Below are 19,660 nucleotides of genomic sequence, written 5' to 3' on the forward strand. Positions count from 1 at the left end.
ACAGGTATCTATACATACAGGTATCTGTACATACAAAGTTGTAATTCTTACCTCTCTTGAAATATCTGCCCTTTGCAAGCATTTCTGTAAAGCTGTCAAATTATTCTCATAAAAAAAAGGAAAGGGGAATCCTAAAAATAAAAAATATATATGTATATGGAAATTCAATTCTGGTAAAGAGTGAACATTTTTTTATCAGAAAATGTGCAAGAACCCTTAGTGATTAAGTGGAATGATTCAAATTCAAACTGACTTGCTGAATCTGCCCTTCAGTCAAAAAGAGAAAAACACTTTCATATACTTCATTTTCTATGCCTCAAAGAATATGTTATTTACAGCATGTATAATACTTTCCAAAATTAGGGATAAACTGAGCTCTTTCTCAGAGAGAGGAACTGCGGATAGCAGCTGTTTGCAGAGATGTCCGCATTAATCTGTGGATAGGATAAAAGCAACATTCACTATGAACAGCGTTTAACACAGCTCAGTGTTGCTGCTGAGGCAAGAATCAAAGACTAAAAATCAAGTACACAGCAGCTGCACTCAGCTCAACTTAAATAATCAGACCTCAGACCTGAAATTTATTGGACTTCAAAAAGCAACTAAAATCAAACTGTTATTGAATTAAACTGAGGTACAAAAGGCCCCGGCTTCCTTTCTGTTAGACTTTAAAGAGCATACACCATGCTAACTAACTCCATATCAAACCAGCTGGATGGAGAATAATTTCAAATGGCTTTAAAGAGCAGAGGATCAAATTAAAATCATTGCCTCCTGTCGTGCTGCAAGACAGAGATTTCTGCTTCCTGTTTAGACAGAAGAAAATCAGCCATACCTCTGCTTGTATTTTTCTTTCTATTTAATTTTTTATCCCATTTGAGCGGAAGATTACAAACTACATGACAATGACCCGTTGAGATCTGGATCTGATTATTATATTAGAGCGGTAGGATGCCATTTCTTTTCTTTTTTTTACGCATATCTGTGATCATAGGTGAAAGAAAAAGACTGCTGGAGCTGACATGCTATATGGGACATTACCGTACATTATTCTCGTTTTTATGCAGCGGTCTAATTAGCATTATCTTACTGATAAATACACAGTTGTATTATTCAGCTGGCAGCGCCTGGAGGAACATGTGCTGCATCTGAACCAGGTGTGTGCTTTGGAGGACTTCAGTTGATTAAAGGATTTCAAGTTACATTCAAACAAATAAACTGTTTAATCTCAACCTTACAGTACACTCCGCTGTTTTTCCCTTGTCTTAGATTACCTTAAACAAAGACAGGATGTGGCGAAGAATCCCTGGGTGTACTGTGCATAATAAAAATGCAAATGCCATGGAGAAAGTGTTTTTTTTTTTTAGCAATAACTGCATAGTTAAGCATATGCACAGAAAGTTTCTGTATAGTGTCTTTCCCCCCAGCTGTGGCAGCAAATATAGAAGAAGAAATATGAAGAGGTTTAAGAATGGCAGCACACCCTATTGTGTGTACTCTATGCCGTGTGCATGAATAAGTAGCTTGTCTGAGGAAAATGTAATTAAAAAGAAAATGTAGTGTGTATATGTGCATTATGCTTGTGAATAAGCTGTAGAAGTGAACATGAAATGCAGCTATACACCCCTCATACATTCATATTGTACTCCCTATTGTTAACCAGCCGTGTATCAGTTCCTTTTATTCCACGCACAGGACTGCACAATTGAATGTGCACACAGTGAAATGTTGTATTCATTCAAAGACTGAGATCCAACAGCCTTGTATGAAGGAAAGAGGAGGAGAGACTTCACCGGGAGCTTTTCCACCGCTCAGACGTTTTTCTTTTTTTTCTTTTTTTTTTCCTGCGCCACTTGATGCCTCGGCAGCCGTGCCCTAGGAGCCTCCCCTGGCATAAATGACCATTATGGCTCCATTAGGGCTGCTGCTAGGAGGTCATTATGCTGCTCTGAAAACCCAGGGATGTAGACGTTAGTGGGGTCCCATCAGGGGAGGAGAGAGCGAGTGAGTGAAAGACAAAACACTAAGTCATCCGGCTTTTTCAGATGTCTTGACAGACAAATAGCAACTCAAGTCCAGTGAGTCAGCTTCTTAAGCACTAAAAGAAGGGGGGGTCTAATAAAGATCAGAAGAGGTCAGGGGTAAGAGCAGCAGAGAGTGCACTTGGTAAGTCTTGGTTGTTACTTGAACACTGCAGAAGTACACTAAACAGTTTGTCTCATTGTACTATTTTGGGTTTTCTTCCTTCATCTTTGTTATGCTGTCCTTGTAAGACTTCCTTGTTATCTCAGTCAGACTTCGTTCCCTGGCAGATATGCTGAGTGGCGAAGAACAGTAGACGGCTCTGTCCTTCTATGTTCAGTATCTCCGTCTCCATCAACCAGCCACGCCGCACAGAACAGCACACTCCATCTTCCTCCAGCAGACAGTAAAGGAGTTCTCTTGCTGTGGGAAAGCAAACAGCACTGAGCGCTGTAGGTGGTTCTGGTTTCTTTTTTTGTGCTAAATAAGAGAAATTTGGAAAGGCCAAAAACGTCGGTATTTATATCTTCAGCTTAATTCATTGGTATAATGCATAACTGAAGAGGAAGGAAGGTGGTGTTTTTTTTTTATGCTTTAAAACTCTGAAACTCTTTGCTTCTATATGGGGGAATGTGTCTACAAGATTTTTACAGCGAGATAAACGTTTTCTCCCTTTCTTTGGAAAATAGCTCCAGCCTAGTTAGATGAACAGCTGTCAATATCAGTTTACAAGAGTTGCTACATATTGATTGCATTTAGATTATACTCTATGCTGGATGAACTCCACCCAAGTGCCAAGTTTGTTGCAGCCTCTAACAGATTGTTTTTCAATTTTGCCCTGATCTTAGCTCCAGCCATCATCCGGTCAGTGCTGACCCAGTGTCCTGTGCTCTGTTTTAATATTGGATTTCTTTTTGCCACTCCCTGCCTTATGGCGATTTTTTTGGTGCAAGAATAAAATAAGTTCTTACTGACAGAATTTGCACACGTCTTTAGCTTCTTGGATTCACCATTGGACTCTTAGACGTTTCTAAATCTCTTCTTGCCCATTTTGTTTGTAAGGATTTTTAAAAAGGTTCTCTTCCAGGATGTATCAGGCTATCTGCTGGAAAAAGATTCCCCCCACAGAATGATGCTGCCACCACCAGGTTTCAGCGGTGTACCCAATTTTTCCTGCGGTTTTATTTTCTGCCACATATTTAAAATGTAACATTATGACTGGATCCAGCCTACTTCATATGTCAGGTTTTGTTTTTAGAAATCACTTTATTTATTAAAGGTTACAGTTATGCGCTGCATTCAGACCTATTACATAAAGGCAGATTGGCATATATGGTTGTTACATAAAAACATTTAAAAAATATGAAAAAGTCGACGACGTAAACTAATCTTTCCAAGCATATTTAGATTTGGTTTGACTAATTGGGAAATTTAGAGCAAAGATTGAAGGTGCATGTTTCTGGAGAAAAGAAAAGCAGCAGTTTCCATGGATGAACATAGAGACACCGACAGGCTCTATACAGCTGTAAATAATAGTGATAAGAAACCTGCTGACCTGTTAACCTTCCTCCACCTGTCAGAGAGGAATACCCGCTCAGCAGGTGGCACGCTAGGAAGAAGAAATGCTGACCTGTGAAACTAAGATGATAGTAGCTCCCTCTGAAAGGTGAATGGACCCTACGAATAGGAGCAGAGCCAACCAAGCATTTAATAAATGCACCAGAGGTCACAGTCGAGCACTGGCCTGAAATACCACCTAGCCTCCTAGTGTTTAGCTACTGTCTGCAGAAAGGAGATAGAAAAATATTGAGATGGATGATATCCCAGCGAGCCTTTGAACCGCATTCGGGAGCCGAGGAGTGAGGAGGAAAAGGTGGCTGTTTGGTGATATAGCTGCATCCTGTGCACACCGAAGATCAGTGAGGTCTTAGTGGGTTTAGAGCCAAATCAGTTGCTCTTTGACTCCCTTTTTGTTTCCCTTTTAACTGAAATTGGTTGAGTTTTAGAATGTATTTCTAAATCCAATTCCACAGCATCTACTGAGGACAGAAAGGCCATAGTTAATGACTCAAAGATAGCTGCCGTCTAAAAGTACGTCCTATTCTATTTATTACAAGGAAAATCTATCATTAATGTTTTGTCCTTCATCTTGATTATCATTAATTACTTCCTGAGTGGATGCTAATGTGTGCTGGGACGCCATGTCTAGTCATTACCTGCGGATCTGACCCTCACAATATTCAGACATCTTCTATTTTCCACTCACTACACATCTTGGCTGCAGACGAGGAGCAGGCGGAAAGAATCACTGGCCTGAGGCTCAAATGGAGTTTACCTGGTGTCACGGCTGCATGCAACATTGTCCTCCACAAGAAAGAGCTTGCTGTTTGGGATCTTGATGGCCCTCAAGAGATGCTGTTGCTTGCAGCATTCTGCCAGCAGAACGGCTTCTATTGATCTTGAGCTCAGTTCAGATTGCTCCCCAGATCTTGTGACCATTTCTCTGCAAGCTGGGCGAGTTGTGACCCCAGCAAGTGGTCCCACAGGCCGAAGAGAGTGCTACAGGGCTGGAAGCAGATGGCCCTCCTGATGCCACACTGACTCACAGATTGGCTTTAATTGCCGATGCTGATCATTAGCCCGATGGGTCTGCGGAGGCCGGGCCACTCCATGAGTTGCAGGCCTAAAAATAGGGGCTGACTACTGGAAGCGTGATCTTACACACTTGAATGACCGTGCAACAGTACATCTTGGACTTCCACACTCGAAAAAACACACAGGCATAAAACCAACACTTTGAGTTTGTTTTTGAAGACATGAAAAGTGGAGCGACTGTCCAGGGCCATCTCTTTTTTCCTTTTCTGTCTGCTCGTTCGACTGTTTACAGCCTGCACACACATGGCCACAGACTTTCAGAGCTCCAGAGGACATGACGCCATTCCCAGCGGTGAGTGTTCATGGTTGACGTCAGTGGACAGCTCTGTAGGTCATGGCCTGTCTTCTACTGTGGGCGCAGTCATAAATCCGCACTGCTGCAAGATCAGCTTTGTTCCCTATTAACGGCTCATTTTCACGTACAGAGCTATAAAAAACAAAGCCTTTTCACATCTTCATGTTTGGGTTTTCTTTCACTCTTAAATGATTCTGTTCTTTACATAGAATTTAATTAGAATTATCGATTCGAAAACAGATTACCTGAATATATAGGAAACACAATTGTTAAACAAGCTATCCAAAACAACCTGGTTAAATAAAAAAATGCCCTGCAGGCAGAATAACATTCCTTGATGGTAAATGTCACCATATATGGGATGGCTAATGTTAACCCTTTAAAATGGCTGCTAGAGAATATTAGCCCAACCTTGTTTGCAGCATTGTTTAATGAAGTCATAGTTTAGGGTGTTTGAGCCTGACCTGCTTTTTGAAGGTGCCATATCATATTAGTCAGATTTAACTTGTTAGGTTTCTTTATCCAGGTCCTGAAGTAACAAAGAAAACCAATGCCATCACCATGTACAGTATCTATTTTGCCTTGTCACTTTTTTACGTTTTTTTATCATGAAGACTGACCTTGAAGGACTCAAGGATCGTTTTAGAGGTTTTGTGTCACCAAATAATTCTTTCAGCTATTCACCATAACAGCCACTCCTAGGAAGGTCTGCTGGTTGTGTGTAATAGCTCTAACTGTGCTTCACTTGAGGCCTCAACCCTGACGGATTCATGTCAATGATTTATTTTTTCTTATCTGTCATTGAATGCCCTAATATGGAGGCATGATCTGTTACTTTTAAGTTCTAGTACATACTTCATCTAGAGGTTCTTACTGCTGATTTGAACTTTCAAAAGTTTAAACAAAAAGCAGAAGAAATCGGAAATGGGGCATTTTTTTTTACCACGTTTGACAATGTGTGTGTTGCTTTCAGAAAAAGACTCAATCAGATGGACTCTCCAGGATGCGCTGCAGCACCACCAGCTCTTTTCTGCTTAGTTTATCCTTTCCTGTGAAGTGTGTTTCCATGTAGACAGATCCCATCCCTCGCTCCACGCGGAAAAGTCACAGGTCACATGCACGTCCATGTGCGTCCCCTCTCTCGGCGCCGGTCTTTATAGCAACCTCCCTCTGCTGTCTTACACAGGCAGCGGTGAGGTGAAAGAGGAAGCTCACCTCATTTACCCGGGTCTTAACTCACCCCAGGACAGCAGATACATCCTCACACGCCGAGGCAGACGCGCTGTGGCCATGGAGACCCACAGTCCTGGTTCCTGTGGCGGGGAAGATGAGCTGCTGTAAGAGGCAGAGTGGCAACACTAAAGCTCATTATGCCTCCGCTGCTGCGCTGCAGGTCCAGAAATGAAACCTGAGCTGCCCTGCTCCATCCGTGGCTGCCACCTTCAGACCCTGCTGGAGAGCAGCAGCAGCAGAAGAGGGCAACATGTGTGTCTATGAGACAGCGCTCTCTGTCTGCTGTCTGTTGTTTTGATGCCACCCACTGTTTGAGAGCTTTGAGCTTGGCAAGTCGGTCGCTTGCCGGGACTCCACACAGCTGCCCCCTCCATCCCCTCTATCCCTCCATCCTCCCCTCCTGCTGACTGTGCTAATAGCCCTCCAGTTGCTCAGCTGTACTCTTTTCCCAGTGGACTGACATATGGATTCATACACATCTACTCATAATCACGGTTTAAAGCCCTCTGCATCCCTCCGCTCGATGTGGAAAGATTGTTTGCAGCTCCAGTGATCAAGAGGAAGCCAGTGTTGCAGCGCTATTTTTGGGCCAGGCCACATTTTACCCCACTTGCCCCTGGTATCTGGAGCAGTGGTGGATTGTGTAACGCTGAGCATGGCGCTGGCCAAAACAGAGGGAAATCTCTTATTGCTTCGTTTGAAATCACATCTGCAAGACTGTCTGCTGTTTTAGCTGCTGTTTCTGAGCTTTACTAACACTGAACGTTTCTATTTGGCTGTTTTTTAGAAAACTAAATCTCCTCTTTAGTATTTTCTATTTTTTTTTTCACACTACAGCAACTTCTCCTTTTTTGATTGACCAATGCAATGAAGAAATTATTTCTTTTGTAAATAAGAATCTAAAAAAATTGCGCACCTTTATATTTAGCCTAGTTTACTTTAAAACATCACGCTTGTCCCGAGGGATCTCCAGCAGTCAATGGGCGAGAGGCGGGGTACACCCTGGACAGGTTGCCAGTCCATCACAGTGCAACACAGAGACAAACAACCATTCACGCACACAGACAATTTAGAGAAGCCAATTAACCTAACAGTCATGTTTTTGGACTGTGGGAGGAAGCTGGAGGACCCGGAGAGAACCCACGCATGCTCAGAGAGAACATGCAAACTCCATGCAGAAAGACCCTGGGCCCGGAATCAAACCCAGAACCTTCTTGCTGCAAGGCAGCAGTGCTACCCACTGCACCACTGATTAGCCCCTTACTTTAAAACAACGAAATAAAATGCAATGTAGCCCTATGCCTTTAGAAGTTATCCAAATAGGAAATCTCACACGGCATTGCTCAGTCCATCAGGTTAGGAGGGTCTGTGGGTAGAATAGCCATTAGTTGTGCTCCTTACAAACCTGGACTAAATAGTGCAATAAACTTCATGCTAAAGTTTTATCCTGACAATATGTGAAAGGATGCAGCTGTTCTGAATACTTTAACAAGAATTAACACCCGATTCACCAACTTTCATTTGAGGAGACCAGAAATGACCCCCCGTCATCCGTCTCGTCCACTCTCACCCCAATAAGCAGCAGACAGACATTAAAATGCATAAAAAATTAAGGCTGTTTACTTGGACTCTAATGAGAGGAGGCTTAGGTAGTCTGGTTTAATTAGTATGATTGGCTCCACAGGGACCACCCGGGCAGGGGCATAACAACTGATTCACCCTGAGCTCACAGGACCGTTTCATTCTGTCTGAGCATCAGAGCCCGTGTCAGAGGAGATTGCACTGCAGAGATGTGTTACTTTGGCTGAGCCCAGGTTGCAAGGCAGCACTGCAGTTAAATGCACTGAAGCAGACCATTACATAAGCACCACTGCAAGGTCAGAAATCTGTGTCTCCCTCAGTGTCCGTCTCTCTCTGTTCAAGTCACAATCACACATCGCCTCGTTGTTGAGGCCCTGTCATAGCTTCAACAACCACATGACTCTTTTACTCTTTCTTCAATGTCAGTTCAGACCCTTTTTTTTATGTTTCTTTGCTTGTATTGTTTCTCTTCGCTTTAAGTTAATGCGTCCACATGTGTGGCTGAGGGTGATATTGAGGCCTGTGTGCAGGCTGAGTGCGTTTGTATCAGTTCCCCTGCGTAGGAGCAGTTTCCTTTTATACTCAAGTGCATGGGAAGGAGTACAAAGAAGAGGTCGAAAGTGTGGCTGCTCTTCAATAAAGAGCCTAGTTTGTCCTCTTTGATGCTAGGCTGCCACACACTCCAGCTACAAAGAAGCTGTGTGCTCGCAACTGAGAACCGAAGCAAAAGACTGCAAGCTTTTCTTAAAACATCACAACGCACCAACATAGTCTTATAAAAAAACTAAAAAACTCTGTGCTCTGTTTGCTAGTATTTGAGATGTATTTGTAGGTGCTAAATAATAGTGTCAAATCACCATTGGAGTGATTATGGGGATAGATATGGCGACAGTGATAAGACAGCTAATAGCCATTTTGATGTTTTGATAAATCAGTTCCACATATTTAAGCCTAAAAAACTTCACTTTTTAAAGCTATCGAACTTTTGAAGTTTATGATAATGAAAAAATTTTAAAAAGCGTGATTGATGACAAAGGAATAAATAAGAAATATTTCCGTTACTCTGCAGGACATTAAAGGTATAGTGGAGGATATTCTTTTTCCCGGGTGCATCATCTAAATAAATGGTCCTTCTAATTGTCATTAATTAGGTGATGTGTCTACATAAGGCCATCCTATGTGCTCGTCCCCATTTTCACTTAGAAGTGAGTCCGACATAGTGGGAAAAATTGCTAATCTTTTTTCGGAAAGCAAGTTTGTATGAGCGATGCAAACAGCAAGTTTTAGCAGCGTGCATGAGGAGAAATGGGCTCATACATGCTCTTGCACGCATTTAAATGGCGTGCCCTCGGGTACAGGGTTTTGCATGTGCATTTTTCAAAATTTCACGAACATCCTCCACTATACCTTTAAAGTTGGACATGAATAGACTTCTAATCAAGACTTTGTTCCTTTGAAAATCTGATTTATGATTGTAACAGAATAACAAGTTCAAAACTCTGTATAACTAGATTTACGATAGTTTGAACACTCTTCTAGGTCGTTATAGTCCACAAAATGGTGCATAAGAATAAAAAAAAGGATTTGACTATTGAAGAGTCTTCAGTTCCATTCCTTGAGGTCTGGCGTCCTGCCCCTTTTTAGATGTGCCTCTGCTTCAACTCACCTGATCCAAATAATCAGACCATTAGCAGGACTCTGCAGAACTTGGCTGCATACTGAAGATCTAATTTAGCCATTTGATTCAGGTGTGTTGAAGCAGAGACTCCTCTAAAAGGTGCAGGACACCAGACCTCGACGACTGGAATTGCAGACCCCTGGTCTAAATGAATATAATCAAATTTAACCCCTGACCTGTCTTCAAAGAAAATCACTTCTTTAGAAATGTTTCTTATATTGGGTTTAGAAGACACACATCTCTACTGAGCAACAAAATATTTATTTTTCACTTCATTCAAACGTCTGCAGCAACATCTTTTGTTCGGTTGGATAAAATTGTATGATTCGACATGCCAGACATATTTTTTTTGTTGCTGTTTTTGTTCAGTGTGTTTTTGTACGCCTGCCCAGTTGAAACTTCACCAAATATATCTCTTTCCAGGGCTCATCGTTTTGTTCAAAGGTGGACGATATTAGAGCAATCAGCTGCCACAAAGCCAGGCTTTGCAATGCTCGGGGCTAACTCCACTCCTGTGATTGACGATTTCTCTCCACAATCAAAAGCCATGAGGTCTTTAATAGCAAAGGATTACTGTGCCAAATAGTTTCATTACACGCAGAAAGGGTTAGCAGCGGTTTAAAAGGGGAGAGCCCCAGCTTAAGCACAGAGAGACACTCCGAATGAAAGAAATGACATTGCTGCACACCTAAATACAGAATTCAAGCTCATTTATGATCACATAACAGAATAAAACAGAAATAAAAACAGTTGCAATGCAGCCTTAGAGGGAATCCACCTTTGTTTTTTAAAGCCTTGATAAATAAACAATGATCCTTTATTGTCAAAGACTGGATTAAACCACCACATGTTATTTCCCAACACATATCATCACCAATCATTCAATGACATACTAATGCAAGTATGAAATAAAATCTAGTGTAACCAGTTCAGCCTCCTAATGAGAACACAGAGCATACCAACTCTGGATGAGCTGCAGAGACCCTTTGCTCATGTGGGACAATCTGTTAACAGAACAACCATTAGTCAATATAGGGACCACAGCTCCCATGTAGCAGAAGATGCTGTTTAACAAATTGAAATAAAACACCATGGTCAGATGGACACATAGTTACAGCATCATCATTCTGTGGGTGTGCATGGACCAATCAGAGTTTACAGAAAAGTGTCTGAAGCTGAAAAGTTTCCCTTCGTTGATGAGACGCCCTCACAGCAATTCTATTTATGTGGCTAGACCTGGAAGAAAATTCATGTTTTAGAGCGGCCTAGTCAAAGTTAGGCATTAATCTATTGGAGAATATGAGGAAAATATTGGAAACACAGGCTGTAGGCTCTATGCAAACAGACTTTCAGCTGTAAGTGCTGTGAAAGGTTGTTCTCTTAAGTTTTACCCAATGGCCGCTGAATATAAACACCATGTTTTTCAATTACTGCAGAATTTAAGATTTTCCTTTTATTTCTCGTGTCCATCACAGTGTTGCTCTGTCAAATAACATTTCATTGATAGAAACTGAATGAGTGGTTTTAATGGAACAAAGTCCTAACAAAGGGTAATGTTTAAGAGGTGACTCAATTTATGCCTGGAGCTCTTTAAAAACTAGTTTGTTGTGATTTACCCTCCGAAGTACCACAGACTGCATTCATACAGCAACAATGACCACATGAAGCATTTTCATCCATCTGCTCATTTTACTGGTTTATTTCTTTCAAGGTTCTTTATTATCTTCCTTCTTTTTGTTCCTTTGTGGCTCCCAGACTGAATCCATGCATCCACAGACACACAGAAATATTAATTTGAATGATTGACAAGCAACCAGCTCTGTTAATCAAGTTATGCTTATTCTGATTAGGGGTCTTAATGTGAGTAAGATAACCTGGTTAAGGTGTTTACTCGACAGTTGCAATAATATGCGTATTGCATTAGTCTGGTTCTAATTGAATTAAGCCTGTGCATGTAAATGCTCTTTCCCTCTCGGTTTGGATCCTTTCCAGCCTCTAGCCTACAGATTTTTTTTTATGTTTAAAGGAAATCACAGGGTTTACTGTAGGCCTCGGTTTATCAGAGGAAAGGTGAAACACAGACACGTGTGGCGCGGTTCACAGGGAAGCCACCTGGCTCTCTCCGGCTCTGATTTATGCCTTTGATAGCAACAACCCAGAGAGGCTTTCAACAACAACAAAGTGTTACAGAGAGATGACAACAATGGGACAGTTGTCAGTCTGGAGATGAAAAGATGTCTTCCTAGCCGCCTCTGTCTTTTGTAACTTTGATAAATATTTTCTGTCCTTTGTTTCCCTCATTTGTCTCCATGTGTTTCTCTATTTTTAACAGAGGTTATTGGTGAAGGAAAATGTGAAGTGGAGTCAGTTTTCCATCTCTGACAGGCTGCCTCCCTCATCCTGTGAGGAGGCGGCAGTGTGCTTCACTGCCTCGCCTGTGACTTATCAACAGACTTATTTCCGCTGGCTTGTCCTGCTTAGTGTCATATAGTGCATAAAAAAAGGGCAAAAAACCTATTTTTTTAACTTTTTTTTTCTCTAAAATTTTGCATTTAAATCTTTCACTTCTGCCTACTTCTACGCTCTTTTAAAATCAGTAATATTGTAAAGAGGGATCATTGTAAACAGTGTTTCAGCTTTATTTTATTTCTCTTTTATGGGCAGTAGGAACAAATAAATTATTCAGCTGTACTCCAACTTTACTCCAAATTTAGTTTTTTCTAAAAAAATTTCTAGCCAATTTTGTCACATATAAATTATCTTATATATTTTATTTCTTATTACATTCAGACCTATTTATTATTTGACTGAAATAAGTTTATAAGTTACGGTATTTGCGAAAAAAAAATTTATACTGTAAAAAATTGAAATCTCAATAAGTAATTTTTTCTTAAAATAAGTGAATTTTTCTTGACTTTACGAGGTAAGTGGGACACTTTGCCAATGGAATAAGACAATTTACGTTTAAAATAAGAAAAAAAAATATTGCTTTCCTTCTGATTGTCTATACTATGGTTTGAAAACCCACAGTTATGCTATAGACTCTATAGCATAACTGTGGGTTTTCAAACCTTGTTGCAGAGTTGCAGTTTTTCAACCTGTTGATTTTACACAGGCTATGTGAATTGGGGCTATCTAAATAAACTGCATTGATTTGATTTAAATAGAAATTTAATTAATTATAGCCTCTACTGCAGATGTTGGTAAATAAATGTGGAGCTTTTATCCTGTAACTAATTTTCTAGCATGCTAAGATCAACATACTTTTGCCTTATTTGATTAGCATGTTTACTTTCCCATTTTGATCACTGTCTACATTGCAAAAAATGGAAATCTTTGAACATTTTTGCTTAAATTAAGAGTGCATTTTTTCTTAAATTTAGAAGGTGAGATTCTTTTCCATTGGAGCAAGACAATTTACATTTAAAATAAGAAAAAAAAAAAACAATTGCTTTGTCTTATTTCAAGTGCATATATCTAATTATCTTATTTTAGGAGTAAAAATACTCATTCCATTGGCAAATCATCTTATTTATCTGCTAAAATTAAGGGTAATTACACTTAAATTAAGAATTTTTTTACTTCTTTCTAGATGGTTTTTGCAGTGTAAAAACATTAAATCTTCATATAAAGTTTGCGATTTCGGCACTAGATGCACTTTGGTTGCAAAGGCAGACCTCAGGTCGGGGACTTGAGTTTCAGAAATATAACTCAGGTTGAAAGTCTGTAAGTAAGGTATTGTAAATGATTAATGTTAACTCATCTGACCCCTTTTATTTGATGCCAACATTGAGGAAACGTTCACAATAAAAAGCCAGAGATAACATCTCTGTCTGACCTGCTCTTATATGTAGGTTGGATTTATAAATAAGTGACGATATTGGATTGTGTTTGCTTTAGCGTCATTTGAATGATAGCATAGTATCTCCTATACTGAGCTCCGTAATACCTGACTTCAGCTTGTTCTACAACAATATGCATCTTTGTCTTGTATCAAAAAAAAAAAAATCGTATTATCTTGTGTCGAGCTAGTCTTCAATCAACAGAAACCTTAACTCTCCAAAATAAATCTTTAGCTCCACTCTTTTTCCTTTCACATAGATATTTGTATTTTTAGTGAGATAAATGTTCCGTTTGAATCTTTTTTAAGAATGCAGACTATTAGTTTTTCTGAATGTTAAATGAACATTATGAATAAATGTTCTGTATTGATGTATTAGATTAGGCCTGAGCAAAAGAATTTGAATTCATTGTCTGCATCAGCACAACTTGGACTTAAAAAGCTGACTTGTAAACAAGTCTGTAGGAATTTATAGATTAATTGTCAAAGTGCCTAAACAACAGTCACATTTTCTTTAGATTCGATGTTTTATATTTCAACATGATTTTGGGTTTTAACATTAGGAAAACATATGATCTGAGCACCTGTGTCCGGGCCGGTCTCATCATCTTCCATCTTGTCTCCCCTCATCTTCCGTTTCTTCCTGCCCTAGTTGCTCCTCTCTGTTCATCTGTGTCACTCCTTCTGTCTTGTCCCTGCGATCGACTGTAGCCGCAGGCTCAAAGGCTTGTTCACCAGCCTCTTTCTAAAAACAGGCTGCTGCATTAAGCCGCTTTGCTCAAAATGCTGGATTGCCAACACCTTACTATTAATGTCGGTCCAAAACCAAACAATGAGCCTTTTTGTCAGCTGTCTCTATTATTACCTCTTTTTAACCTTTATTTTTGTTAAATTACGCCTGAAAGCCGAAATGATATTCAGAAACACTGATAGCATAGTATACAGCTTAATTTATTGCAGATGCGTTTTTTCTTCTTGCTGATCTATATGGCCTCCATAGACATGTCTCCTGTCCCTGGGCTTGTCCTGTGCATTAGACAGTTGACAGTCTCCTTATAGCAGAAATGAGGGGAGTGCTCTGTGACTGATGGAGCTCCTTTGTCAATGACAGGGGAGCTGCTGCTGGCAGTTTGGGGCCAAAGAACAGTACAGATTACATTAACATCAGTCAAGCTGTTGTCAGACTACTAGGACATAAATAGGACCTTATTGATGCATAATGCAACAACTTTTCAACTTGACGTTTTCTCAGTAATAGAATAAGGGAGTAAGTCTGTGGGTAAAATCTCAATATGCTAGAAAAAGATTTGGCTATATATATATATCTATACAGATATATCTATATAGATAAAGATATAGAGCACCCTAGGGGACTGTAGTGTTTGGGGTTTTAAGGGTTTGTTTGCACAACTTAAAATAATCCAAAAATGTGTGCAGGAAATTGTGTTTCGCAATTTTGTTGTCAGAAATCCAGCTTGTGAATGTACTTTCTAATACCACCGTATCAGTTGTTATTAATTCGACCAGCTCACCACCTCGTTTTTCTCTACTTCGCTGAATATGATTTTGCTCTTAAAGTGCTTTGACAGCTTTGTAATGGAGAAAACAAAGCCTTTGACCTAGTCTGGCACTGGGAAAAAAAGAAGAAATCCTGGGAAGCCTTGACACAAAAATTGCACTGTGCTGTTTGATCATTACTGACACTGCCCCTACTGTGTCTCTCCTCCCTCTTCAGTACAGTCAGGTTCACAGAGACTCAGAAAATACAGGTGCATGAAGAAAAGAACTCGTATGCCCCTTAGAAAAATACTACTTTGCAGCCTTAAAGGGCCGGCTGTCATGAAAATTGACTCTTATGTGCTTTGACATGGAAATCCTTTTCTTAAACAGATAGAAATGTATTATACCTTTGGAAAGGATACTGTGCCTGGTAAAAATATTCATATATCCTCAGCTTTGTATATTTCACTATATAACCACAAATTTTAACTTATTTGATCGCCTTTTTATGTGGCGTATTAAACAAAGTAGTGCAAAAATTTTAAAGCAGATTCAAAAAAACGTTAATTAATTTAGGCTGAAAGTTTGAGGTTGGGCAATAAAATAATGTGAAAGCTTTGAACATTTCACAGATCATTGTTTAGTCCATAATCTGCAAATAGAAATCATTTTTAAAACTACAAAAAAGGGGGGGTGGGGGGGGCATTTTAATTAATCTAATAGGCAGAGATGGTGAGGAGTGTTAGCCAGATGTAAAGAGGCCAATGCTAACACTGACGGGGCTACACCATCGCATCTCTGAGGGAGGATCTGTTCACAATGCAGTCCAGTTTGGTTATATAGCATTTTAAAAGCAACAACACCAAAGTGCTGCACAGATGCAGAAATAATAATAACACAATTAAATGCTCTGAAAATTAGTAAAAACATTTTAAGTCAAATAAAGAGAAAACAAAAAAATCAACACAACATCCTTTTGATTGTTAAAAGGCAAAAAGAAAAGATGAGATTTTAAAAGTTATTTAAAGACAGTCAAAGTGTAAGCCTGCCAGGGTTTGGCTTCAGAGAAGACCCACTCCCCTCTCAGCGTACAACTCGCTCTAGTTACTGACAGGAGTAACTGATCAGCTGACCTTAGAGAACTAATGGGACATTAGGTAGATATTACCTGGGGCAGTGCCATTTAAAGACCATTTAATAAATCATTCATGAATGAATTCTAATAATTAACTGGGACAGAAAAATATTTTTTTTCCAGAGTTCTGGCTTTTAGGAAAGAATTTCAAGATTAAATAGTTGAAAGAAACTTACTGTACAATAAATCATGTTTCCAATTTGCAAAAAGCCAGTGAGAAGAGGTCAAGTACGTTACAGAAGGAGTTTAGGTCAGAAAAAACCAAAATGCTATTTATATACTAACATGCTAATGGACTACGATTAGCTGAAAACAAACTACACATCACCCTAAACACTGGGAAACACAGATGAGATGAATGGATATGCAGATGCATTTTTAACACTTAAAACGCTGTGGTTTTAGTCCCTTCTGCTTCCCTGTATGCTGCTCTGAGTTAGCCTCAAAATAATAAATATTTTGAAAATATGAAGAACTAAAAATACTACTGTCATAAATACTACTGCAAAGGTCCTATAGTTACAAAACTAGCTGTTTTGACACCGAATAGTCTTTTTGTGAAAACAGTTTGTTTTATTAGTGCCTTTGCAAACAAACTGTGATTTATTTGCTCCGAAAACCTCGTTCTGGGAATTTCCTGACCCTCTTCGTCTTTCTTTGCGCTCTAATCTTTCTTCCTTTCTGTGTAAACTCCTGAGGAAGCTCTGAGTTTGTGTGCTGCAGGCTCGAGGATGGGGGGTTGGGGAGGAGCTAGAGTGGGAGCGGGAGCTGAGGACAGTTCCCCGGAGTCTGGACACCAAGGCCCCCGGGCCTCCGCAGCTCATAAACAGATGTGTCCTTGTCCCCAGCCAAGCGCAGCCACTCATGGCAAAGCAGGGGCCCAATAATTGTGAAGAATTGAAAGCTAAATATTGGCTTTATCTCCTCAGTAATAAAAGGGCCATGAAATTGATTTAATGCTGCAGCGCTTCTCTTGGGTGGCTTCTTACAGCGTGAGCGCAAAACAATGAGCAGCAGCCATCTATTAATTAACCCACCTAATCCTGCAAAGTTAATCTCTCACCACAACTTTGCCCGCAACTAACTTCCGAGCCACTGGGTCTATTGGGGGTGTCATGACAATGGCGGAGAGGAGAAGATAGATTCAGCACTTAGGAAAAAGGAGGATGGGGGGGTGAGCAGCTCTGCAGAGCAACCTTGGGGGATGCTGTTGTTCAAATGTGAGGTGCATGGCCAACATTAGTAGAGTAACAGTGTTAATTTGTTGATTTTCCTTCTTATTTGCTAAAAAAAAAAAGATAAAATGCATCATTTGAGCTGAGAAAACTGGATTCAGGAACAGTAGCACAAAGATAGTTGATTTCAGTCGCTGTTGTTCCGTTGGCTTTTGTTGGCACGGTTTCTGCCGTCAACAGTCTCATATTCTTTCCTGAGCTGTTAGACAGTCGGTAGGGGAAGTGGCGTCCCTTTCTCTTCTTCACCTGCCGGCCGGGCGCAGCACGAAGGCGCCTCACACCCAACACGCGCGCTTGCGGCCACATTGTGTCGACCGAGTTGTGAATTACCTCCTTCTCGGCCGGCTGATGAAAAGCTACGTGTTTTTCTCTCTTCGACTGCGCCTCATCTGACCCTGCCCTTTCACCTCACCGCCCCAACCCCCCTCGTCATCTCATTGGTCTTCTCCTCTTCGAACAAAGCAGGCTCAGAAAATAGGTCACCTGCTGCTGCTCCTCTCACCTCCTCAGCATTTGGAAAAATACATCCTTGAAGGTGTCTTGTACTCCTTTTTTTCTTTTTCTTTAAACGACCGCAATCTTCACCCAGAGAAGCAGAAATCCCACATTTAGCTATAGAAAAAACATGTAGAGAAACTAACCGCGGGAATTTGGAGATCATATTTTTGCGAGTGAGGAAAGAAGCTCCTGTGGAGATAATTTTAGGAGGCTGTTTAGGCATAGACGGTGTTGAGCCCAGAGTGAGGAATCTCATCACCACTGCTAATGACATGCCATTCCTGTGCTGAGCGAGGAGCGCGAGCGAGCCCTGGGCATGGACTAGCCTCTCTCTCTGCCACCTCTAGCAGTTGTGTTCATTAGGGCCAGCGTTGTAATTACAATTCACAGATCCTGCTTCGGCTTAATTACACTCTGATTATTGGGCTGATATTTGTTGAAATTATCAGACCCTTAGAAAGTGGATTTATATTTGCGAGAAATTAAATCTTATTTCATAAGTGTGTCTTAAACCGACAATTTGAACTGATTTGTAAACGTGCATACAAATATGCTTTAAAGCCTGGGAGTACCTAAGAAAATGAGTTCACAGTTTTAACATAAGCTAACAGATGCGTATCTCCCCTGAGTGACAGATCCTCCTACTGATGCCTCTGTGTGATTGTGGGAAGTTATTTTCTTGTATCTTCCACCTGAATAGCCCCGACAAACAGAAAAAAAAAATGTGGAATGCATTATGCTGGATTATTCTGCTTCTATTCAAAGTCACCGTAATTGGGAACCACATTCACAAATAAGCCCTGGAGGTGGGGCTATTATCTACGTGTCTGTGTGCAGCTTAGATGTGTCTATAGTATTTTATCAGGTCATTGTGGTAAAGGCAGCTTTAGAGTGAATTTCCTTTGAAAATACAATCTGTGGCTGAAGTTATTTTGCTCAGTTTTCTGCCATAGAATCTAAATGTTCCCCTTTTTTTAGGAGGAACCTCACTTGATCTAAAGGATAGGAAGATAATACAAGGATTTATTAAACTGTGATCGAGGTTTTACCATATTACAGGTTCCTATTGTTTTTACTTTCTGTTGGATTGTAAGAAATACATTTTAAAATATCCTGCATAGATGCAGGTATTATGAATTTTTTTGATGAGAAAAAGAAAGCTTTTCAAACCAACCTTTATGTTTTCAACTCTTCAATCAGATTTAATTTTGGATATTGAAAAGACATTTCCAAAGCATATATTTTATTTTTTATGAGCCTTCCAGGGGCAGACTTGCTGCTATGCTTTGGATCAAAGTGCCTTTGAGTTCGAGGTGAGGAGGAGATGGCCGATCCGATTCCTTTAGGATGTTTTGCAACAGAGCAGAATTCGTAGTTCTGTCAATTAGGGCAATTCTTCCAGGCCATAAAGCCAGCAATGCAGCCCTGATCATCACACTACCACCACTATGTTTTCATCAGATGTGAAAAGAAGCACACCTTCAGTAGCACTTCATACTTTTTATTCTCTAAAATTATTGTAGTTTATGAACGCATACTTCTTTAAAAAGTGAAAAAAGCAAGACGCTCTCTGCCTAATCTCTTATTATTGAAATGATAAAACCTTCGGTACTTTGGATAATTTCAGACATAAACAAATGTTAAGTCTTTAGCCTACTTTGTGTTGCCAAATCATATGACAAATATTACAAAAATTTCAGTTGATTAATTCCTTAATGCCACTCTTAACCAGAGCCATGGTTAACTAAGATAACTTTCTTATCTTAATAACTTATATCTTCATATAAAAGCTGCTGGATATCTTTAAGTACAAGTGAAAAAAAAAATTGAAATCTAAAGTGAGTCACCTACTTCTTCACCTCACCCGGTGTAGGATTTTTTCTCTTTTTTCTCCCAGCTCTGAAGAGTGCCAGAACCCCACCAGAATAGGTGATCCATTAAAAATCCCTCATGTTTTAACACACACACCAGGGATCTGACTGCCACA

General features: G+C 40.1%; 1 protein-coding gene across 8 annotated transcripts in view; it reads left to right on the forward strand.

The window, feature by feature from the left end:
* Positions 1-19,660, forward strand: part of msi2 (musashi RNA binding protein 2) — a 357,407-nt gene that overhangs the window by 299,857 nt on the left and 37,890 nt on the right. The gene's annotated exons all lie outside the window — the stretch shown is intronic.

The sequence above is a fragment of the Cyprinodon variegatus genome, unplaced genomic scaffold (assembly GCF_000732505.1).
Source record: "Cyprinodon variegatus isolate N-32 unplaced genomic scaffold, C_variegatus-1.0 Scaffold542, whole genome shotgun sequence".
Taxonomy (NCBI): domain Eukaryota; kingdom Metazoa; phylum Chordata; class Actinopteri; order Cyprinodontiformes; family Cyprinodontidae; genus Cyprinodon; species Cyprinodon variegatus.